The sequence below is a fragment of the Pristis pectinata genome, chromosome 10, assembly GCF_009764475.1.
Source record: "Pristis pectinata isolate sPriPec2 chromosome 10, sPriPec2.1.pri, whole genome shotgun sequence".
Classification (NCBI taxonomy): domain Eukaryota; kingdom Metazoa; phylum Chordata; class Chondrichthyes; order Rhinopristiformes; family Pristidae; genus Pristis; species Pristis pectinata.
In genome coordinates, this window is record NC_067414.1 from 13,724,729 (window position 1) to 13,750,054 (window position 25,326).

The 25,326-nt window shown below is 45.1% G+C and overlaps 1 protein-coding gene across 1 annotated transcript in view; it reads right to left on the bottom strand.

Annotated features, from left to right (window-relative positions):
• The window catches only part of dst (dystonin), a 464,609-nt gene that overhangs the window by 108,676 nt on the left and 330,607 nt on the right, over nucleotides 1–25,326 (bottom strand).

The following is a 25,326-nucleotide window of genomic DNA, read 5'->3' on the forward strand; positions in this document are numbered from 1 at the left end:
TCGGTTTTCCTGCTCTCTCTCCCTTCATGTCCAGAGTTGGTGCTGCAGCCCCGGTGTGACCAACCTTGCCCGCTCACCTCACGCACCCACCGCGAACATCTGGCCTGGGGGCGCGCCGCTCCCGCTCCCCCTCCCGGCCACAGCTCCCCGTTCGCGGCTGCGAGGGAGCGCGGGGGCAGCCGGAGAGCGGAAGATGTAAAGTTTCACTCGGGCAACTTTCGCTACCGGCCGCCGAGACAAAGTTTGCAGTTGAAGGCAGCGGCTGCTCGTCATCGTGCGAGGAGGGAGGGCGGTGCACGCGCCGCGGGGGCGAGCATTGCGGGGGCGGCCGCTGGTGCCCGCAGCTTCTGACCAGGGGAAGGGGGCGAGGCTGCAGAGGCAGGCACACGGGATGCCGGCCCTCGGCCTCTCTCTCTCTCTCTCTCTCGCTGTCGCTGGGGTGGGCCCGACCTTCCGCCGGCTCCGGCAGAGCGACGCCTCTTCTCTCATTCTGCAGCCTGGTGCAGCGCAGGTCGCTGTTGTCACCCCCTGGAGTGCGGGGTGAATGGGGAGAGGCGTGGGGGGAGCGGGAATTGGGTGGGGGGAGGTGGGGGGAATTGGGTGGGGGGAGGTGGGGGGAATTGGGTGGGGGGAGGTGGGGGGAATTGGGTGGGGGGAGGTGAGGGGGGGGAAGGAGGGGATGGGTGGGGGGGGAGGTGGGTGGGGAGGTGGAAGGGGGGAGGGAGGGGGAGGTGGAAGGGGGGAGGGAGGGGGAGGTGGAAGGGGGGAGGGAGGGGGGGGAGGGAGGGGGGGGGGAGGGAGGGGGGGAGGGAGGGGGGGTGGAAGGGGGGAGGGAGGGGGGGGGAGGGAGGGAGGGGGGAGGGAGGGGGGAGGGAGGGGAGGGAGGGGGGGAGGGAGGGGGGGTGGAAGGGGGGAGGGAGGGGGGGGGAGGGAGGGGGGAGGGGGGGGAGGGAGGGGGGGTGGAAGGGGGGAGGGAGGGGGGGGGAGGGAGGGGGGGAGGGAGGGAGGGGGAGGGGAGGTGGAAGGAGGGGAGGGGGAGGAGGGGGAGGGGGAGGTGGAAGGAGGGGGAGGTGGAAGGAGGGGGAGGGGGGAGGGGGAGGTGGAAGGAGGGGGAGGTGGAGGGGGGGAGGGAGGGGGGGAGGGGAGGTGGAAGGAGAGGAGGGGAGGGGGAGGGGGGAGGAGGGGGAGGGGGAGGTGGAAGGAGGGGGAGGGGAGGTGGAAGGAGGGGGAGGGGAGGTGGAAGGAAGGGGAGGGGAGGAGGAGGTGGGGAGGAAGGGAGGTGGGGGAAGGAAGGAAGGAGGGGGAGTTGGGGGGAAGGAAGGAGGGGGAGGTGGGGGGAAGGGAGGGTGGGGGAGAGGTGGGGGGAAGGGAGGGTGGGGGAGAGGAGAGGGGATGGTTGGGGAGGTGGGAGGAGGGTTGGGGATTAGGGGAGAGGAGAGGGATTAGGGGAGAGGGGAGGGGTACTGGGGATGGGGAATTGCAGTGGGGAGTGGGATGAGGGGAGGAGGATGGAGTGGGAGTGGGATGAGGGGAGGAGGATGGAGTGGGAGTGAGGGGAGGGGGAATTGGGGGAGGGTAGGGGTGGAGGAGGGTTGGGGGTGGAGGAGGGTTGGGGGAGGGGAGGGTTGGGAATTAGGGGAGAGAGGAGGGGTGATTGGGGAGGAGATGGGATGGAGGAGGGGTACTGGCGACGGGGAGAGGATATTGGGGTCGGGGAATTGCAGTGGGGAGTGGGAGTGAGGGGAGGGGGAATTTGAGGGAGGAGGGGAGTGAGTGGCAGAGGGGAGTGAGGGAAGGGGGAATTGGAGTGAGGGAGAGGTGAGGGAAGGTGGAATTGGAGAGTGGAGGGGGAAGGGGGAATTGGAGGGGGAGTGAGAGGAGGGGGATGAGGGAGAGGGGAAGGAGAATTGGAGGGGGATGAGGGGGAGGGGGATGAGGGGGAGGGGGATGAGGGGAGGGGAATTGGAGGGGAGGGGGTGAGGGAATTTTGGGGAGAGAGGGGAGGGTTGGGAGAGTAGGGCGAGGGGGGACTGGACAATGCAGGAGTGGAGGGGTTCAAGAGGAGGGGGAGCAGGGGTCAAGAGGAGGTGGGGATGGGCAGGAAAGGGGTTGCAGTTCTGCATCATACCAGCTCAGTGCTGGGCAATAGAGCCCAGCTTCCCACACTTAATGGCACCAGGGGTAACAAACAACCTGCTGGATGAACTCAGCAGGCCGAGCAGCATTGGGGGGTGGGGAGGAATTGTTAATGTTTCGGGTCGAGAGTCTGCATCAGGACTCTTGAATTTCCAAGGGGAGAATTAGATGTATACTTCTAAAATAAACACATGCAAGAATATGATGAACTGATGGAACTAACTGGATTGTCCTTTCTAAAAGTTGACGCAGACATGAGTCCTGATGCAGGGTCTTGACCTAAAATGTCAACAATTCGCAGATGTTGTTAGACTTGTAGTTTCTCTTGCATATTGTCTGTTGCTCCAAATTCCAGCATCTGTAGTCTCTTGTCTCCTCTGTAGCATCAGTGGGAGTGATGGGACACCTAGACATTGGGGGGGTGAGAGGGTGGGGGGTGTGCGGGGGTGAGGGGGTAGATACTGGACACCAACATGTTGACATGGGAAAAGAACAGCATAGTCATCGCCACTGCCACCACCCCGGCAACTAAAGGCTGGGAAAAAGGCAAAGGTGGGAGTGATTCTGACCTGCTGATGGGTAGATATGTCAGGGTAGGTCGGGGAATTGGAACCAGTGGGGGCAATTCTGAACCCTGCTGGTGGGTTGGTGGGGGAGGGGGGAACTGGAGCGAGTGGGAATATTTCTGACTCCAGCTAGTGGAGTAGGTTGGGATTGGGGGCAGGAAACTGAAGCCAGAGGGGCCTTACTGACCCCCAGCTGATAACACAAACGGTGCCAGCTGATCAACTGCCTGCTTGATATGGCCACCATCAATGCAAACAAAAATGGGAAGAGACGTACAACAGTGCATTTTGATCTCCACTTCTGCTCAATCAAAACAGGCCCCAGAAAGTCATAAAGCACTACAGCGGTGAAGGAGGCCATTCAGCCCAACTTGCCTGTGTCAACTTTTTGAAAAGGCATTCCAATTAGTTCCATCAGTTCACCATAGCCCTGCAAGTGTTTACCTTTACAAGTATATATCTAAATCTCCCTTTGGAAGGTTAAACAAAATGACAGGGCTGAAATCTGTGACAACTGACACTAAATTGAGCGGAAAAGCAAATTGTACAGAGGATGCGGAGAGTCTGCAGAGAGATATTGAAAGGTTAACTGAGTGGGCAAGGGTCTGGTGATGGAGTACAATGTTGGTAAAAGCAAGGTCATCCACTTTGGAAGGAAAAATAGATCAGATTATTATTTAAATGGTGAAAGACTGCAGCATGCTGTTGTGTAGAGGGACTTGGGAGTGCTTGGCATGAATTGCAAAAGGTTGGTTTGCAGGTGCAACAGGTTATCAAGGCAGCAAATGGAATATTGGTATTCATTGCTAGAGGGATTGAATTTAAGAGCAGGGAGGTTTGCTGCAACTGTACAGGGTACTGGTGAGGCCTCACCTGGAGTATTGCGTACAGTCTGGTCTCCTTTCTTGAGGAACGTAGAACATTACAGCACAGTACAGGCCCTTTGGCCCACAATGTTGTGCCGACATTTTATCCTGCTCTAAGATCTATCTTACCCTTCTCTCCCACATAGCCCTCCATTTTTCTATCATTCATGTGGCTATCTAAGAATCTCTTATGTCTCTAATGTATCTGCCTCCACCACCTCTGCTGGCAGTGCATTCCATGCACCCACCACTCTCTGTGGGGGAAAAAAAAGCTCGCCTCTTACATTATACCTTTCTCCAATCACCTTAAAATTATGCCCCCTCGTGTGAGCCATTTTCGCCTTGGGAAAAAGTCCACTCGATCTATGCCTCTTGTCATTCTTGTACACCTCTATCAAGTCACCTCTCATCCTCCTCCGCTCCAAAGGGAAAAGCCCTAGCTCACTCAACCTATATGCTGGCAGGAATGCTTTGGAGATGGTGCAGAGGAGGTTCACCAGGTTGATTCTGTAGATGAGGTGGTTAGCCCATGAGGAGACATTGAGTCGCCTGGGACTATACTCACCTGAATTCAGAAGAATAAGAGGGAATCTTATAGAAACATAAAAAATTATGAAAGGGATAGATACGGTAGAAACAGGAAAGTTGTTTCCACTGGTAGGTGAGACTAGAACTAGGAGACATGGCCTCATTCCCATTCGGGGGAATAGATCTAGGACGGAGATGAGGAGAAACTGCTTTTCCCAGAGAGTAATGAATCTGTGAAATTCTCTGTCCAGGGAAGCAGTAGAGGCTACCTCATGAAATATACTTAAGACCCATTTAGATTGATTTTTGCATAGTAGAGGAAAAGGCAGGTAGGTGGATCTGAGTCCCTGGCCAGATCAGCCATGATCTTATTAAATGGCGGAGCAGGCTCGACAGGCCAGATGGCCTCCTCCTGCTCCTAGTTCCTATGATCTTATAACCTAAAACTGCTACTTTCAGAGAGGTGGGGAGGTGGAGTGAGAGGGAGGGAGGGAGAATTCAGAGAAAATGGAGGGCAGCTTTGACCATAAAACCTCAGGAACTATTTTCCCAAGACAATAAAATTACAGTTAAACAGCGTTACCCCTTGGTTAACTAACCAAAAGGATCTGATTTACAACAGATATCGGGAATCTCATACCGATGTGACAGCACTTCGAGGGCAATTAACATTTGACATGAACTACACTGCCACACCCAATCCTGGCCAGGAACCCTCATTGCCTTCTGAGTCTTACAGCATTGACTGCGAGGCTGCATTCTCTTGCTCTGAACCCTGCTCATTAAACCTAGGAAGTAATGCCTGCCTGCACGTGGCTCCGAAGTGGTCACATTTAATTAGCTTCAAGGTACTCTTGCTGTCACAAGAAGTCGACCACTCATGCAAGATCACTCAATTCCTGACACTGCACACAATTACAATTTCCACACAGGAAGGCAACATCAAAATTGAGAAAGTGAAGCCATCCAATCTTAATAAATCACTGGCTAGGCCTCAGCTGGAGTACTGTGCCTAGTTTTAGGCATCACACTTCAGGAAGGATGTCAAGGACTAGGAGAGGGCACAGAGTACCAGCGACGTGGAGAGACCAGAGAAGCTGGATTTATTTTCACAGAGTCATACAGCACAGAAACAGGCCATTCAGCTCACTGAGTCTGTGCCTACCATTAACCACTAATCACCGGGATGCTGCCTGGGATGGGACATTTCAATTATGAGCAGAGACTGGACAGGCTGGGTTTATTTTCATTGGGACAGAGGGGGCCAAGGGGAACTTGACAGATGTATACAAAATTATGAGTGGCACAGATATACAGTGTATAGTAAGAAACATTTTCCCATAACAGAAATGTCTAAAACTAGAGGGCAAAGATTTAAGGCAGGGAGTAAGAGGGTTAGATGGCTCTGAGGAAAACTTTATTCACCCAAAAGGGTGGTTGCAACCTGGAATGCACTGCCTGAGATGATAGTGGAGGCAGGTACCTCCACATCACTTGAAAAGTACCAGGACAAGCAGCTGAATTGACAAGGCATGGAAGGTTCCGGACCAAGTGCTGGTAAATGGGATTAAAATGGATGGGTACTCGATGCTCAGCATGAATATGATGGGCCGAAGGGCCAGTTTTTGTGCTGTATGGCTCCTTGATGTGCTGCCAAGGAATAAACGATGTCCAAACTATGGTTACGTGAAATCTAACAATCCACTAATCCAACTCATTAGAGTTGCAGGACTCTCACTGGCCCATTATAATGCAGAGTTGACTCCCATTATGATCCAAATAAATTAACAATTTTCTCCAAACCAGTGCTGGTGTGTTAGTATCACCTCATAGCATTTAACTTTAAACCTAACCCTCCATAGTAACCTTGTAAGAAATTAATTATTCAAAGACTGCATTTAGGGTAATGTCACTGAGCAGAGTTGCACATGTGAACTTTCCACCCACCCTCAGCACAATAAAAACTCCTTTTTTTAAAAAAAAATACAAGACATTAGTTACTGCTGTAATAATAATGAGACTGAAGTGTTCTGAAGACAGACAAAACCAATTAAGGACTTTGTAACCACTGTCTGAAAGAACTGAGGCCAACATAATGTAATAAATCAACACAATGTTAAATCATCAGCAAGATTAAGTCATTATTAAAAATACTGCAGGCAACAGCCACCACAGAATAGCTAAAGAATCTTTATTTAATATTGCTTGTTCAATCAACGCTGCCTTGGGAGGGGGAGGGTATTGGGGTAAAATGACACAGTGCCTCCTGGCAAAACCTTGCACTTCTGAGGTTGGTTTCAAAAAATGTTAAAACAAACAGTGGGAAAACCATCCCATGCAATTATGGGAAACACCAGTCAAAAAGTGCAAAGTGTGCTCTCTCGAGCAAAACGCAATTGGAAGGACTATAGTAAAAAAAGACACTTTAGCTGAAAGGTTTCCTGTAGCATACATAAAGAATTATTGCAATGCATCTGCTTCCTGTCAAGCATCTCTACCCTGAAACAGTTAAATCTCAGCGAGGCTCCAGCACTCAAGGGATTTGTCAAATGTCAGGGCTGAGCTTCGACTGTGGAAAGAAAAGCCATTTCACAAAATTTCAACCTGAGATTCTATACTGTGGAGGTTATTTAAAAAAAAACACGCATCTATAAACTTGTCTTTCAGGACCTCATGATGTTCCAAAGTGCTTTACAACCAACCAAGTATTTTTTTTTGTAGCTTTGGAAACACAGCAGCCAATTTTCACATAGCAAGATCTGCCAGTAAGACAATGACTGGAGAATCTCTTCCACTGAGGTAACTTCCCTGGATTGTGCTATGGGAACTTCTATGTCCACCTGGGAGATTAGCTGGGATCTTAGTTTATCATCCCTTCTAAAGGATGACAACTGTTGACATTATCACCTTGGTTACAGGCTTATCCCTCTGAAATGAAGCTTGAACCTTTGACCTACAGGCAGTGAGAGTGCTGCCACAAAGTTAGGAATCGCTCTTCTTTTTCTTCTGTAATAAATTAATTGGGTAGTTGATGAAATAGAGATAGATGGAGAAACCACTGATTGTATTGTGCGGGAGTGGAGACTAGGTTGTGAGTACATGTCTCTGGTTATGATACATAAGAGCAATGTTTTAAAAGAGAATCAAGCAGTTTTTCATTGCAATTATTTTACAACTTATAAAAAGAGAATGATGTGGAGGAGAGTGCTCTGGTCTTAATATTTCGAGAACGTTTATCTTCACAATCACTGTCGACCACTGGAAAATAACTAGAAATCAGTGTTTTTCAGCTCAGATAGTTTAAGCGGTTAATCATTTGAAACCAACAGCAGGAAATATGAAGTACTTAGCACAAAACATTTTGTGCACACTTATGGTACTATTTCATAAGTTGCATCTGTTTTCCATACATGAGTTATGGATGCATTGGGAATAGATGTCAAATTCCATTGGTTATGGCAAAGCTTGACCTCAGCTACTGATTTTCGAATTGCATTTTATAATCAATTTCCTATGTAGGGTTCAGTAAACTGTTTTCCCATGTACTAATCCCAATCCCAACAAAATACATCTTTAATATGAATAATAATGGAATGACTAATTTCTCTAAAATCTCCTGTGCACATTCGGAAATTAGATACAATAAATGGGGGGAGGGGACCATATGCCCCATCAAGTCTGCTCTGCCATTCATTAAGATTACAGCTAATCTTTCTACTCCATTTCCTCTCACCCATATATCACTTGATTCAAATAAATTAGGCAGGATCATGATCATACAGTCAAGTTGTGTAAACTGTAGATTCCAAATTGTGCAGGATTCAAGCCCATTTAGCCGATTCGAGTCCCTACCAGCTCAATGTAAAAACAATCCAGCCAGCCCCACTCCCCTGGTCCCTCTCCACAGCTTCGGAATTCTTTCTTTCCAGATACTTATCCAGCAACATTACAATGGAATCTGCCTCTACAACTCCCTAGACAGTGCATTCCATACTGAAAACATTTGCTACATAAGAGTTTTTCCTCATGTCACTTTTGGTTCTTTTGCCAAATACCTTCATTCTATGTCCAGTGCTTCATGGCCCTTCTGTCAACGTGCTGCTCTGTAACATTTATGATCTTAAATTCCCCCTCTCAGATCCTCTCACAACCTCCTGTAAGGGAACCCCAGTTTCTACAGCCTATCCATATAACCCTGGAATCATTTTAATAAATCTCTTTTAAATACTATCTCAAGCCTTTACATCTTGCCTAAAGTGTGGCACCCGACACTGGACACAATACTTAGCAAAAGCCAAACCAGTGTATTACAAATGTTCACCATGACTTCCTTGCTCTTGTACTCTACCTTTTTTTAAAGCCACTTTCTTAACTTGCTCTGTCACTTTCAACAATCTACGCACAATGAACTATGTACTCCCACATCTCTTTGTTCCTGTCCCCCTTTTAGAATTGTGCCCTTCAGTTTATATTGCCTGGTTTCATTTTTCCAATCAAAATGTAACACTGCACATTTCTCAGCAGTAAACGTCAGGTTGGTGCCCATTTGCCCATTCTACCACCTAGCCTTGGAACCATTCTCCTCATAGTTAACTACTCTTTCAAGTTTCATCTGCAAATTTGGAGATTATACTCATACATCCTCACCCAAGCCATTAATATACATTAAGAAAAGCAGTAGTTCTTTTAGTAGCCCCTGGGGAACTCCAGTCTGGGAAAAAAAAACTTTCACAGGTGTTCTGTTTCCAACCCCCTTACCAATTTTCTAACCATAACCATCTAACCAACTCTTTTTATTCCATAGGTTTCAAATATGATAACAAGCCCATTGATCCTAATGTTACAGCATCAAAAAACACCATCAAGTTAGACATAGATTTTCTTGAACACATCATACTTGCTTTCTCTGATCAATCCACTTTAACTCTGACCCGAATTGTTTTTAGAACTTTCCCCACCGGCGAGGTTAAACTGACTGGGTGATACTGAGTTTATACCTACACTTTTTTTCTCCCAAACTTCTGTAATTTTCCAGTTCTCAGACACCACCCCTGAACCTATACATCTCTGGAAAATTATTGTCATGAGATTTGCAGTTTCTGCCCTTAGTCACCCAGGATTCATCATTATGACCAGGTGATTTACCCACTTGCCTTTCTGGTAGGTCATCTCTATCAACTTTTAGTCCATTTAGAATCTCAATCACATCTTTCCTCCCTGAAACCCCAGCAGCATCTTCTTCCTTGGTGAAGAATGACATAAAGTCTCATTTGGTACCACGGCCACATTCTCTGCCTCCGTGAGTGGAGGTCCTCTTTGTCTCTGATTGGCCCGACCTCTCTTCTTACAACTCTGCTCCTTTCCGCATACTCAAAGAAAATTTTTGGATTGCCTTTTATGTTTGGTTCTAATCATTTCTCATGTTCTCTCTCTCCCTTTCTTGTTTAGTTTTTTTTACTTCCTCTCTGAACTTTCTGTAATCAGCCCGATTCTTACTTAAGTTAACAACCTGGCATTAGCTGTATGCTCTTTTGTTGCTTTACTTTTCCTTCTCCCTCTACCCCCTTTCTCTTTCTCTCTGGTTATCCAAGGAGCACTGGCCTTAATTTCCCTCTCCTCTCCCTCATGAAAATGTGCCTAGACTATGGCTGGACGGTTTCCCTCCTTCAAGGCTTCCCATTGTTCAATTACAATTTTGCCTTCCTTAGTTCCAGTTTACCTGGGTCAGAATTTCTATCCTATTGACATTAGCTTTTCTCCTACTGACACTTTTTATCTTCAAATGGTCCAAGTCCTTACTTTATTATGATTACTGTTTCCTGAGTATTCCTCTTGGCCTGGTACATTTCCCAGTGCAAATTCCAGCAATGCCACCTTCCTCATTGGGCCAGAGACATTCTGACTAAGAAAGTTCTCTTGAACATATTTCAGACACTCCTTTCCCTCTCTGTTTCTTATCTTAAGTCTGTATCTGCATAAATGTGCAAAGGCCCTCATGTGGCTTGTGCACATCTCTAAAATTTCCCTGCAAATACACTCATCAATGTCCTTCCTGTTAGTTGGCAAACAATAGCCCCAGTGGTGAAACTGCACCTCTATTGTTCCTTGATTCTGAACACACAGATGCTGTCCTTGATCATTCCAGAATATCCTCTCTCTCCAGCACTGCAGTATTCACCTTCATCATTACTGCCACTCATACTCCTTTTCTCCCCTTCCCTTTCACCATGCATCCAAGAATATTTAGGATCCATTCCTGCTCTTTGTCACAGCCTGTTGTCCTCTGTTCTTCCTAGCCTGCTATGAGTTTACTGTCTCATCCTCTTGGTCAACACAGTGCATGGACAACAGCAATAATCCAGATCGTCACCCAAGCCATCAATTCTCACCATAGAGTCGCAAATGAGCCAGGTCATTACCTCACTGGTCAGCACAATTAAGCAGTTTCTACTGGATAATCAGGTTCCAAAACTATTCCACACCGGGGTTTTCCTTGCCTTGTATCTGGGCTAGCTGTAGACCAATTAATGGAGACAGAATGCTATAATGTGTGAAACCTTCCACTTTGTGGCTGACAAGAAGGTACCAGGCAGACCTTGGTCTTGTCCTGTATTTCCAGTGTTCCCGTGGCAATCAAGAAACCTGGGTAATCTTCCTCTCCCTAATTCAGAGGCACCAACTCCAACTTTAGGGCACTTAATCTAAGGCTCAGCAACCCTGAGTGAGGTGCCTTGGATGGAGCCCACCTCCTCTAACGAGCTCAATTCCAAGTGTATAGTCTACATACTCACTGAGTAGCTAGGAAAAGCTTTGACAATGTTATAACCTGCTCTTGCTTCACTCAGTTTAAATACACAGAACTTGTCTTGTTTCATACATTTTACTCATGATGAAAGAGGCCATTCAGCCCACTAAGTGTATGCCAGCTCTCAGCACAAATCCCATTCGTCTAATTACTTCCCAATAAACTATACTTTCACACATGTCAATTAACTCTCCCAATTCTCCTGCCACTCACTTACACTGGGGGAAGTTTACAGTAGGCAATTAACCTATCAACCAGCATGTCTTTGGGATAAAGGAGGAAACTGAAGAACCCTGAGAGAATCCAAGGGGCAGTACCCGAGGTCAGAATTGAACCAGGATCCCTGGAGCTATGAGGCAGCAGCGCTGACCACTGCCCCACCAGGTCACCCACTATAGCCTTTCAACATGTCACCGTGCATGTACAATGGGGAACTTTAAAGTGCAGTGGTTACAATGCCTATATTGTCCAATCAAGTCTATTGCTCACATATAAAGATTTTTCCAACAACTGAAAGTGTAAGGCTAACCTGTATTAGGAAATCTATCTTGGAACATACCGTGCAGTCTGCTGTAATACTGTACAAATTACTTCTAATTAACCAGGTTTTACAAAAGTTCCCATTCTAACCATCCTCTTTTTTTTATATAAGTTTCTCTTGTACCAAAGTTTTGTCTCTGCTCCTTTCTGAAGCAGTATTTTCATGATCTCTCATCATCCAATGACTGACTACAGCAGCACCCTTAACCATAACAGTGAAGACATTTCCAATGCCATTCAACTCAATCATACTTCATTTCTTGGTCAAGCCCACTTGACCCACTTCCCTTCCTGAGCTTACCTCTCAAAAACCTACAGATCACCATCTGGAATGCTCCAGTTGGTTCAGAATCCATAGACTTTTGAGGACAAAATCCCACTACACTTAATGTGAGGCAGTGCTCCCTGATTCCATTCCTGACTGATCTGGCTCAAATTTTGAGATGACCTTGTTCTCATTGGAATGCCCCCTTCTTCCGCAAGACTGGTCAAGGCATCCAAGACAACTGTTAGGAACATATTTCTCAATGCAAGCATGGCTGAAATGTTTTAGGCCAAATCATTATGGTATTAACAAGTCTGCGCAGGTTTTACAGCCCAGGTTGTGCAGAAAACAAAGCCCATTATATAACCATAGGATTTAGGTGCTTGTTCTCCACTTTTTGCTCCAGTCTGCCTTGGCCTGATCCAAATCAATTCCCCATTCTCTGCTCTCATATGAATTAGTTGGAAGCACTCTTGCCTTTGAGGTAGGTCTTGCAACCAAAACTCACTTCAGCCAGCCAGCCAGACATTTTGTGCAATGCTCAGAGAGTGATGCCCCATTAATTGTGCCATTCTTTTGGAGAGATGGAAGGCCAAGGCCACAGAGACCTCCCCAGTGACATGATCAATATTTATCCCTCAACCAACTTTCAAACAGTTTGTGGGAGTTTACTCTGCTCAAATTGGCTGCCATGTTTCTCACATAAAAACTGTAGCTATATTTCAAATGTTCCTCATTAGCAGTGAAAGGCTTTTGGATATTCCGAGGTCAGGGAGGAAAAATGCTAGTTTTCTCTCTTTAGGAACTTTAAACCATGGATCGAATGACCATAATCAGCCCACTAATACAAAACCTAAAACAAAATGGTTAGAAGTTTTCACAGAGCAAGTGTTTAAAATACTGGAAGGTCTCCCAGCATCGAAAGCACTTGATGTTAGCATAAAAAGGAACGTTCATCAAAGCCCTTGTATGAGATCATTCATTGCTTCAAGTATTCAAAGCAAATCAAGTTATACACCATACCAGAAAAAACTACCATGACCTCATTTACCATCCGAGTTCATCTACAGATCGTGAACTATGCTGGAGATAAGCTTGGTGTGAAGCATTTAATCCAATAAATCTCTTAAATGTATAATTAATTTGGGATACACACCATCAGGCAAATACTGGGCTAATTAAAGTCTGCTTTCAAAGCAGAACAAATTGTTTCTGTTTACTAATGCTCTCAGAACCACGTTTTAAAGCACATTAATAAGGAGTTAAAAATAAAAAAGTCCTTAAGGAGTACAGTGACAGATGTTTATCTTAGTGGATTCAAAATCCAGAGGCGTGTTCAAATCCCAGCAGGGCAGCTGGAGAAGTTAATTCAATTAATCAAGTAATTATTCAATAAATTTCCAGCACCAGTAATGGTGACTATTAATGGCATTTGCTTAATGATTAAAAAAGAACATCTGATTCGCCACTGTCCCTGGAGAAAGAATTCTGCTGCCCTGACCTGATCTGGCCCTATTCATGGAACCATAGAAATATACTGCACAGGAGGAGGCCATTGAGCCCATCAAGATAATGCCAACCAAATTTAGGTGAGCGGCATAGTGGGACATGAATTGAAGTGCTCCTGAGACAAAGTTTTTGATATTGCATGGGTGTGCAGGCTTAAAGTTCCACATTTGTGAATGATGCACAGCTTGGAGGTGTGATAAGCAGTGACGAAAAGTAATAGATAGCAAGGACTTCTAGACGGTCTGGCAGAACGGGCAGACAAGTGGGAGTTACAGAGAATTTAATACGGAGAATTGTGAACTGAGATATATTTGGCAGAAAGAATATAGAGAAATGTTATAGATTAAATGGCACAGTTGTAAAAGGAGTGGAGGAATAGAGGGACCCGAGTGTAACCTCACCTGCACCACACACTGTAGCATATCCTGCAATCAATCATTATCATCATGCAGGAAACTGACTATGATTCAGTGAGAGGGATACTAGGAGCAGCTCCAGACATACTAATAAATGAGCTGCCAACCTCAAGAAGCTACAAAAGCAGGATTACATGCTAAACGGTGAAAGCGGCATACCATCAACAGAGTGAATTGATTCAACACCCTGTGAGTCAGATCAAACCTCTAGAGACCTAAAATAATTCTGACATGTACAGTGATGGTCAATTAAATAACCAACAGGAGGAGGATTCATTACCACACACCCCCACCCCCACCCATCCTCAAGTTTGGGGTAATTCCAGCTTGTAATATTAATGACAAGGCTGAAGAACATTAGAACAGTAACAGGCCATTCAGCCCATCAAGCCTTTTCCATCATTCAATGACATCGTCGGTAATAGGTGACATAATTCTACATCCCCATTGTAGCCCCAACACTTTTGGTTAAACAAAATCTCTCTCTGATTTAAAATTATATTGCTGTATGCAAATTGCTGTATGCAAAAAAAGAGAGATGATCCATCTTAGTCTTCTCCATCACAGATCCCAGCCAATCAGATTAACTCCAAATGATATCACGGAAAGCACACTGAGGTGGGTGACTCTTGACTTCCCACCATCCATGAGGGACAAGTCAATGCTGCGTTGCCAAACTCTTCACTTATCCCGACTACAGTTCCAGTAATATTCAAGGAGCTCAACACTATTCAAAACAAACAGTCCACCTGATAGGCATCCAGTTCATCTGGGTTGCGGTGTTTAACACGTACTATCGTACCATATCAACTCTCAAAGACTTTCAAACCCATAACCTCAATCACCCAGAAGGGCAATAGCAGCAGTCTCACTGGAACATCATCGTACTGTAAGCTTCCTTTTTTCCCCTTTCCCATTGGGCAGAAGATACAAAAGCCTGAAAGCACGTACCACCAGGCTCAAGGACAGCTTCTGTCCCGCCGTTACAAGACTATTGAACAGTTCTCTAGTATGATAAGATGGACTCTTGACCTCACAACCTACCTTGTTATGACCTTGCACCTTTCTGTCTACCTGCACTGCAATTTTTCTGTAACTGTGACACTTTATTCTGCATTCTGCTGTTGTTTTATCTTGTACTACCTCAATGAACTGTGTAATGAATTGATCTGTATGAACAGCATGCAAGACGAGTTTTTCCACTGTACCTCGGTACATGAGACAATAATAAACTAATTCCAATTCCGACCTGCACACTATCCTGATCTGGAATTATACCACTCACCCTTCATCATCACTGGGTCTAAATCATGGAACTCCCTTCCCAACGGCACTGGGAGTATCTTCACCAGAAGGACTGCTGCAGTTCAAGTAAGTTGTTTAAGGTAGGGTTGCCAACATTGTGCTCTAACAATAAGGGATGGTTGAGGGTGGGGTGTGAGGCTAGCTCTCACTATGGGCATGGCCACAACAAGACCAATGCAACTTCATAGGCTCAATAGACCAAAGTGCCTCCTGCAGCCATAGACATTGCATGAAATGATGTGAAGTAACTGAAGGAGGAGAAAGGACATATAACACAGGATCTGCCTGTTACCTGTTCCTTAAACCTGACCAAATTCTGAAGAGAATGTAATCCTCAAAGCGTGTGCAGTCACATTCAGGCAATACTCCAGAGTATTCAAAACAAATGTGCTTTCTTCAATAAAACACTAGTGGTTCAAATCCAACTCCCAGAGGACAAACATTTCCCCCTCCCCTAAGTCGGGAAGCTGGATACATTTCCTCCCCAGCCACGCTCAATAATCATTGTAAGTTGCAGCACAGGCTTCATCAAGAAATCTGTGACATTCATTTATACTATATGTTTCTGTAATAAGGGCACAATTTGGGAGAGAGGCCTTGGCAGAAATGGTAATTCAAAGAATCTTCAAAGAATACTGTACCTATACAAACAGAGCTCTTTCAAGCAGCAGTATGTGCCAATGAGAAGTCTACGACCATCAATACTGCACCCAATTGCCTAACAGTACTATAGTCCAGTGTAATACAGTGACAGAACTGTGCCTGCCACTACAGTACCTCAGTATTAAATGGTGATATACCCATACTGACCAGCACTGTATCCCAGTGTTATACAGGGCAATCTCTCGCACAATTACTGAGCCACAGTACTACACAGTGTGAGATCTGCCTCACCAGTATGTAACCCAATATTATATGCCATCAGACATGTCTTCACCGGTAATGATACCCCAGTATTACACAGAGACAGACCTGTTCTTCCTAGTACCGTACCCCACTATTACACAATAACAGACTACTATTACACAATAACAGACCAATACCCTCAAGTACTGTACCCTCGTGTTATACTGTGACAGACATGTCCCTCCCAGTACTGTAACCCAGTGTTATACAGTGACAGAGCCATCCCCATCAGTACTGTACCCTAGTGACAGATCTGAATCTATCAGTGAAGTACCTTTGTTCGAGAGCTGGATGTAGACCTGGATTTGGATGGGACAGAAGATCAGTCTGATCATGACCTGGACCCTGGCACAAGGCTCCAAATAGTTCTGTGTCTTCAGCCCCATGCCCAACCTTTCCTGTTCTCTAGTCCCGAGTCCCTGGCGCCTGGCCTGATCCAGTCCTGGGTCCCTGGCCTGGTCCAGTCCCAGGTTCCTAGCCTCAGGACTGGTCTGGTCCTAAGTCCCTGGCTCCAGGCCTGGTCCAGTCCTGGGTATCTGGTCCCATGTCTGGTCTGGCCCCTGACCTAGTCCGGTCCCAGATCTCTGGCCCCAGGGCTGATCTGGTCCTGAGTCCATGGCCTGGTCCTGTCCCAGGTCCCTGGCCCCAGGGCTGGTCCCAGATCTCTGGCCCCAGGCCTGGTCTGATCCCGGGTATCTGGCCCCAGGCCTGGTCTGATCCCAGGTATCTGGCCCCAGGGCTGGTCCTGTCCTGGATCTCTGGCCCCAGGCCTGGTTCCCTGGTCCCTGTGACCAGCATCAGAAGGGCTCTGGGGACCTAATGGACAGCAGAAGGTGGGGAACCTTAGCACTGGTTTGGACCTGCAGCCTTGCATCACATTCACAGTTACCAAAGATGGAATCATCTGTGGCTATCCTCTTTAAGAAATTGGGACTGTCCTGGGGATTCCTGCCCTGCTTCACAGCCCCGGCTGGCTTTACAGGAACATTATCAATTTGGTACAGGACAGTCAATTTGCTTTTAGATAAGGTAAGCCCTAGATCACTGGCAATCTAAGCTCACCACCTTGACGATAAATTTGCAAGGATCACTACATCCTATAAATATATATTAAAAAACTAACATTATTAAAAGCAACAGGATATGGAAATCATTACAATGTTATCTTCTGGTCTTAGAGGAAGCAATGACTCTTGGCAATCTCCCTTTGATCCTCTCAAAGCTTTCATCCTGTTGTCTTTTTTCTCAGCTTCTTTTTAACAAATATCCTGTTTTAAGCCTGTCACTTCTTTCACCTTTGACATCCCTGCCTCACAGACTTAATTTCACTGTTTATTCAAGCACTTGAATTTCAAGGGATAAGGATTCAATAATACAGCAGAAACAAAAGAGCAAGAGGATTCAAAATGAGAAGGAAGTAAAGCCAAAAAGATATATAAACATCAGGAAAAACTGCTGTAAAGAAAATTAAATTGGAAGTAACGAAACTACAAAAGGGCCTTTGCACTGCACGGTATGGGCTATTTCCTACAAAGGATTACCATTTAGATTCAATACATCTTCAACTGCCAAAAAGCAAACAACTAAAAGGGAGAGAAGAGTGATTTTCCACCAAGTCGAGATTGACGATGCCTGAAAGGCTGGTTGAAGCAGATTCAACAGCATCTTCCAACAGTGAATCACAAATGAACTTAAACAGGGAAAAGAGGAAAAGCAAAGGGATAAACTGGGAATAGAAGCTGTGTTCTCTAATTTTGAGAGTGATTGTTTCATTCCTCATCAATATTGATAATGATAAAAGGTGACATTGTAACACACCATCTGAAAGGAGTCAGATATGGACTTAATAGTAACATTCAAAAGAGAATTGGATAAATACTTCATGGGGAAAAGATTGTATCTTCATACCTTTAGAACCATGAAACTCTTCCCAATGGTTCAACTGCCTTGGTGTATCCAAGGCATTACCCATCCAAGGACCTTTCTGAAGCATTTTCCCCTTCGCTGTGGTATCAGCACCATGATCAAAGATAACATCCATCATCGCTGATACCTCTGCTGACCCAAAAGCAAATGGAAACTTTGCTGCTCAGTTTTCCAAGTTCAATAACAACAACTTGTGCTTATATAGCACCTTTAACTTGGTCTACTATCCCAAGTTGCTTCATGAAGTGTAGTCAGGTAAAACTTTACCACAAGACAAGAGGAGCTCTTAGGATAAGTTATCAACAGTTTTGTCAATGTTCTAAGTTTTTAGGAGTGTTTTGAGTTGTGAAAATTTAGGGAAGGAATTCCGGAGCTTAGGGCCTTGGAAGGTGAAGCCCTAGGCACCAAAGGCAGGGTAAATAATATCAGGGATACGCTAGAGGCCAGGGCTGGAGAACTGTAGAGACAGATAGCATGGAAACAAGACCTTCTGTCCAGTGAGTCTGTGCCGAATAAGAGCTTAGAAGGTTGTAGCGGTATGAAGTTGAAGGGAAAGGGAGGAGTGAGGTCGCAGGGGGATTTGAGAACCAGAATGAGCGGTGTAAAACTGAGGTACTGCTGGATATTTAGGTCAGTGAGCAGAGGGGTAAAAATTGACTGGTGCAAGTTTATATACAGGCAACAGAAGTTTGAATGGGCTTGAGGCTTTGAGTTTATACAGTAGGGGGAGATGGGAGAGGCCAGGTAGGAGTACATTGGAACATCAACATACTTCATACAAAGTGTCACCAGCTGTAGTCAACTGAAGTTGTGTTGCTGACCCAGGAGGGAATCTCTGCTCATTGCCAAAAGAAACCCACTGCTGCTGCAGACACCATTAACCCACTTGTCCCACTCAACCCAAAGTATACATCTACCCAGAAGAGGGAATAAAGCTGACTACTGCCCAGCTAAAGATGACTGGTTGTTGAAGAGCCACCTTCACAGCCTAGATATTAATACTTTTTACTTTCCCCCTTACCCAATTTCACAACAGAGATAACAGTAAGAGATGCTGTTGCTTTCTGCTTGTGATGGAAGATTCGGTTGAAGGCGGCATTCCATTTTTCAAACCTTCCCCCCCCCCCCCACTGCCCCCACCCTCGTTAAACAAGATTTTGGCTGATCCATCTTGTAGCTCCACCATCTGCCATCTCTCTACAACCTTAGATACGAAAAACCCATCAAACCTTTAAACTATTAATCAACCTGGCATTTACTGTGCCTGTGAGAGAGGCTTCCTCTCCTCCATCACTCCGAGCTTCTTAATCTCACTCATAAATGGCCTAGTTCCGATTCTGAAGCTACGTTCACTTGTTCTACATTTCCAGCAGCAGCAGCAAATGTTCCAAACATTTGTGCTTCAAATCGTGTCTGCTGAAAGTATTCCAAATGTCACGATGTTCGGATACATTCAGGAACGTTCTATTTACAAGCTCAAATCTCCTAGGCATCATGCATTGTACAATATGATGGATGAGAAAATATTCTCATCAATAGGGAGTCAATAAACAAAACTCCAAACTTCACAATATTTGAAGTACTTCAAAATATTCTGCCTGGGAATTATATCCAGAAGTGATTGTGGTGATTAGACACCAAAGCATGCTCATGTTTTAAAACACAGCAGAGGACACACAGTTCTGGAAGTGATAATAAAAACATTTATGATAGGGAGCTTGGCTTTCATTTCAGAAGAAAGAAGTATTAAAAGCAAAATAATTATTCCCACAAGCACCACTCCCCAACCCTCTCAACAACATTTCATTACTCAGCTCCAAGACCACTGCTTATGTTTGAGTACACACTTTGATGAGACTGAGGGGAAAGAGCGACCTGATCCAAATAATTTCTTTTCTCTGATCTTCTCCCAAGTGTAATTTCATGAAAAGTCAGTTGGATCAGCAGGAAGAGCAGGGGTTAATTCTCTGTTCCCTAAACCCAAGAGTATCATTGCCAGTTACAACTAACTCACCACTTGCCCCACTGGACACTGGTTAACTTAATAAAATAGATTTCCAAGGGGCCTCTCTTTGAGTGAACTGCGTAGTTGGACCTCCCAGGAATGTGGTCAGACTGCAACTGACACCGAGCTGAGGTGGCAGCATTGGATTGGGTGATCAAAGCTTAGTCAGAGAGGAAGGTTTTAAGGAACATCTTAAAGTCATCCATGTAACTGGCCACTGAAGACATGGCCACAGATGTTAGACTGAAGGAAAGGAGGGTGCATGGAATTGGAGGAGCTCACAGATCTCATGCTACAGCAGGGCTAGAGTTTGCTTCAATATCAAGGATAGGGTAGAACAAGATCACAGATGGTTGAGAACTTTAAAAATCAAGGCACTGGTGATCAATGTAGATTGAAATATAAAACTGTTAAAGCACAGAAAGAGGCCATTCATAATTTCCCCAAAAATTTGTTTTTCTCCATTCTCCTTGATAGTGGATGTCCCAAGAAATTTTAGAGAGGGTGCAGAGGAGATTTACCAGGATGCTGCCTGGATTGGAGAGCATGTCTTGTGAGGATAGGTTGAGCGAGCTAGGGCTTTTCTCTTTGGAGAGAAGGAGGATAAGAGATGACTTGGTAGAGGTGTACAAGATGATAAGAGGCATTGATCGAGTGGACAGTCAGAGACTTTTCCCCAGGGCGACAATGGCTAACACAAGGGGGCATAATTTCAAGATGATTGGAGGAAGGTATAAGGGGGTGATTTTCTTTTACACAGAGAGTGGTGGGTGCGTGGAACGCACTGCCAGCAGAGGTTGTGGGGGCAGATACATTAGGGACATTTAAGACACTCTTAAATAGGCACATGAATGATAGAGAAATGGAAGGCTATGTGGGAGGGAAGGGTTAGATAGATCTTAGAGCAGGATAAGATGTCGGCACACCATGGTGGGCTGAAGGGCCTGTACTGTGCTGTAATGTTCTACGTTCTAAACACATCAAGTTGAGTAAAAGCATCTCCACAGTTTCTTAATATTAAATAGATGTCTCCTATTCTTGACCTCCTCTCTCTAGCACTGCAACACGCTCTTTAATTCATGTTACCACCCCCTTTCTTATCCTTTCTCCGTGATCAATGACTACATCAAGCTACTGGTAAACGGGACAATGTGAGTCAGCGTATAGACAGCAGAGCTTACGCTTATTGCAGGTGAAAGACAGACAGCAGCTGGGAGAGCACTGGAGCAATAGCTCAGACAATTACGGGCCATTGTCCTGCCTCTAGGGTGACATAGAGGCCGGACTGGGTAAAATGACAGATTTCTTTACAAAGCTATAGAGATTATATTGTGCCTCGCATAACTAGACTGAACAGAACTAGAATATTGTATTAAATTCAATAAGAAGTTCACTAACTCCAATGAAGGTTGAGCAGAGGGCATTGCTCTCATTGACTAGTGTAAACAGCTGTTACTATTTTACCTGCACTGCTAATGATTTATTGCAAATACTGGCTCTTCACTGGGTGCAAAACACTGAGGTTCCAGAAGGTGCTATAGAAATGCAAGGTCTTTCTTTCTCTTAAAGTGTAAAACATTTTTGATGTAAAGTAGCTGTATGATTAGTGCTATAATCAAGAAGTTCGAGATTTCATTAAGTACGAGATTTCATTAAGTACAAGCTCTGTGGAGTCATGACAGGCAAATTGTGGTTCATCCACTTAATAGTTTCTTTGAAGAGTTTCAGTATAGTGAATTGAAAAATATTATTTCCGTTGGTGGGGAATCGCTGCCAAGGGGTCAACAATCTAAAAAAAGTAAGAGGGCAAGGAGGAAGGCTCACAGTAAGTGGTTTGTGGTGTGTTGCGAAACATGGAATCTTTTGCTGGAGGGAACCCTTTCCGGAGGAGCCACAAGGTGAAAGAACAGAGGGCACAGTAAGGCGTGGGAATGGTTTCCATTGCCTCCGGCAAAGGGCTGGCACAGCAGGATTGATCTCCTTACAACTGTAACCCCTGTGGTCCTCCAGATCCAGTGACCGCTAAAGAAACACTTTCTCCTGCCAAGATCAAGGTGAGCGAAAGAAGCAGAAACAGTGACAGTGCAAAGAAATTTCTGACCAGAAGAGCATGCTCAACTCAAATAGGACAATAAGACTATAAGGTACAGGAGCAAAATTAGGCCACTTGACCCTTCAAGTCTGCTCTGCCATTCAATCACGGTTGATTTTTTTTCAATCCCATTCTCCCACCTTCTCCTTGTAACCCTTAACCCCTTCAACCATTCAGGAACCTATCAATGCCTGCCTTAAATACACGCAATGACTTGGTCTCCACAGCCCTCTGTGGCAACAAATTCCACAGATTTGCCACCCTCTGGCTGAAGAAATTCCTCCTCATCTCAGTTTTAATGGGACGTCCCTTTATTCTGATGCTGTGCCCTTGGATCCTAGACTCTCCCACTAATGGAAACATCCTCTCCACATCCACTCTATGCAGGCCTTTCAATATTCGGTAAGTTTCCCCCCTCATCCTTCTGAACTCCATCAAGTATAGGCCCAGAGCCATCAAACGCTCTTCATACATTAAGCAATCTCCACAAAAGAAATGAGAATTCTATGGGGTGTCAATAGGGGTGAGAAGGGGCAGGATATGAAGAGAAGGCGGGTCTATAATGCTTCGTGTCAACACTTCTTGTATCAAGGAGAAGACATTGAATGAGAGTGGCCACACTCCATTATTAGCGATGAGAAAATCTGAGGAAGCGATTCCCAGGTGGTTCCTTCTACCTTTCTATGAGTTGGAAGGGAAAGATTAAATGAACAGCATCCACAGCAAACTGGTTCACCTGTCTCTTCACAGAAGTGGTGTCTTGTTCAGGCAGAGCAAGGATGATGCAGAAAGGAAATTTAAACTAATTACTATTCAACAAAAGCAAAGAATTCTTGTGGCAATGCCCAGCGAGTGGTGATACCTTCCAGTAATAAGACCTGGACTATGTCTCACCAGCATAGTTGTGGTCTGACAGTAATGCGAATAAACCTGACAAGAGAGCAAATTCTATTAAACACAATACCTAGAAAGATGGTGCTTGCTAATTCAGAAAGAACGAATTTGCTTTAAAACACCTTAAAACGAATAAATTACTTTTCAAGTATAGTCACTGCCAAGTTATTCAAAATGGTGGCCAGTTCATGCACCAAACCTCACCATCCACAAAGAGATCAGCCCCTTCCATTTACGTTGGTCTAAGATTTGGGGATAGCCAAGCATTTGTTCTCTTCTATTCATCTCTGAATCCATCCCACCGAAGGGACAGGCAGACTCTCCCAGTTATCTCAAAGGCAGCTGCTCCAACAACATAGCACTCACTCAGCACTACACTGAAGGTGGGCTGGAGGTCTGAAGCAGGTCTTTAATCCACAGCCTTCCACCGTGGGTACAACCCTATCCAACAGAAGACAAAAGATAAAGCTGAGCTTCCCCAGAAAATTCAAAGTCTACCAGAGAGATTTTTAGAAAAATCCCAGGATAATATTCTTCCTCGGCCCAAACCTGCAAAGTAATCTGGAGATTGTAAATGGATGGGTGATCAATGAATATTGCATTTTGATCTCATGTTTTGAAAGCTGCTTCATGTATTTAGAACCCCCCCTATAGACCTTTCTGTCATTCTGAACAGTAACCAAGCAACTGCTCTCAGAGTGGACTGCACGAACTAAGGAGGAGGCCTGATACACAAAATCAAAAACCATGCACTTAAAAAGCCTCATGTTTCTTCCTGCAGGTTACATGTGTCAGTATAGGGTGCACCTGAGATGTACAAACACTTGAGGAAGGCAGTAGCCGCCAGTGACACAGAATTTGAAACTCATGTCATATTCCCCTCCACCTTCCTCTCATCATCTTTTCCTATCCCTTCTCCCATCCCTTTATTCCCTCTCTGCCGTGTTTGCATCCCCTTAATGTTTTTCTGCTCTCTCCTTCATCCAGCCCAAGGAGCAAAGAGCTTCTTATTCATAATATTCTCAGTGAAAAGAAATTCTAAATTCCTTACCCGTTGGAAGTGCTCGCCATAAATTCTTTTAGCACTTATGCCAGGGGTACGTTTTTTACTCAGAGGGTGGTGAGTGCATGGAATGGGCTGCCGGCAACGGTGTGGAGGCGGATACGATAGGGTCTTTTAAGAGACTTTTGGATAGGTACATGGAGCTGAGAAAAATAGAGGGCTATGGGTAAGCCTAGTAATTTCTAAGGTAGGGACATATTCAGCACAGCTTTGTGGGCCGAAGGGCCCGAATTGTGCTGTGGGTTTTCTATGTTTCTATGTTTCCAAGCCATTATTTTGTGCGGCTTTGGATCTATATTAGGATTGAGTTAAAGGGAAAATTGAAGTGGACAGCTTGACCTTTTACAAGGTAGCCCACAACATCTACAGTGCAGGTGAACAGTCCTTTCAGCTGAACTGGTGTGTTTATACTCCACACAAACCTCCACCCAAACTTCTCCATCTGACCCAAACACGTTCCTCAGTTTCTTTGTACATACCATGCCATTTGGTCAACCAACCTTGGGTGGACTTGAACCTCCAACCCTTCTGTTCATAGTCAATTACATGGATATTTTGCACCACGGATGGCAAGAAACCTCTTTATCTTGTCATTACTACCTGGACCTCGGGATAACAGTTTTCTTTATGCTTCTTTGGTAGTGTTAATCAATATCAGAACAACGCCAGACCTCACAGTCCACAAGCTCAATAAATAGGTAATTACAGGTTTTGATCACTGAGAAAGATCACTGAGAAAAATTACAACAATGACCAGGGAGAGTAAAGGAACAGGAACTGAGGTAGGGACCAGTGGACAGAACCATAGTCACAAATAAGTATTAAACAATGTAAATGTTCATATCTAAGCATTTACTGTTGTCTCAACCAACAAATCCAGCTGACTGCCCTTGATTAAAATGTGCCTTTTCAAATGACGGCTTATACAGTCTCTCAGAGCTTTCTCCAGTAATTTGCTTGTCACAGATGTTAGGCTGTTGGCTTGGAATTATTTGGTCTATTAAACGTTGGTGTCACATTACCATCTTTCCAGCTCTCTGCTCCATGCCTTTAGACAATGAGAACAAACAAATGACAGCCAAAGTCTGCTATTCCCTCCCTTGCATCTCTTAAAAGCCAGGGCAAACTTTCACTGAAACAGATGATTTATCTACTTCTTGATGCCAAACTCGTTACACATTTCCCTTTCTCGTGTTTTCATTTCCAATCTTTCACGTGAACAAGGCTGTCATTGGAAATAAGAAGAGGTCAATGGGCCAAGCAGCCTCCTTCTGTGGTATAACTTTCTATAATTAAGTCCACAATCTTCAGGAGAAATAAGGAGGAAAAACTGGAAGATGAAAACAGGGGAGGTGTTGTTCAGAGCAGCGTGGGCTGTGGTTTTGAGGAGGGAGAGATCAACTGAGCAAAACCAAAATGAAACATTGACTGGTAAGCAAGTTCCTTCTAGAATTTTCAATCCATCCTACTTCCATTAGAAACCAAAAACTCTACTTGTGCCTGG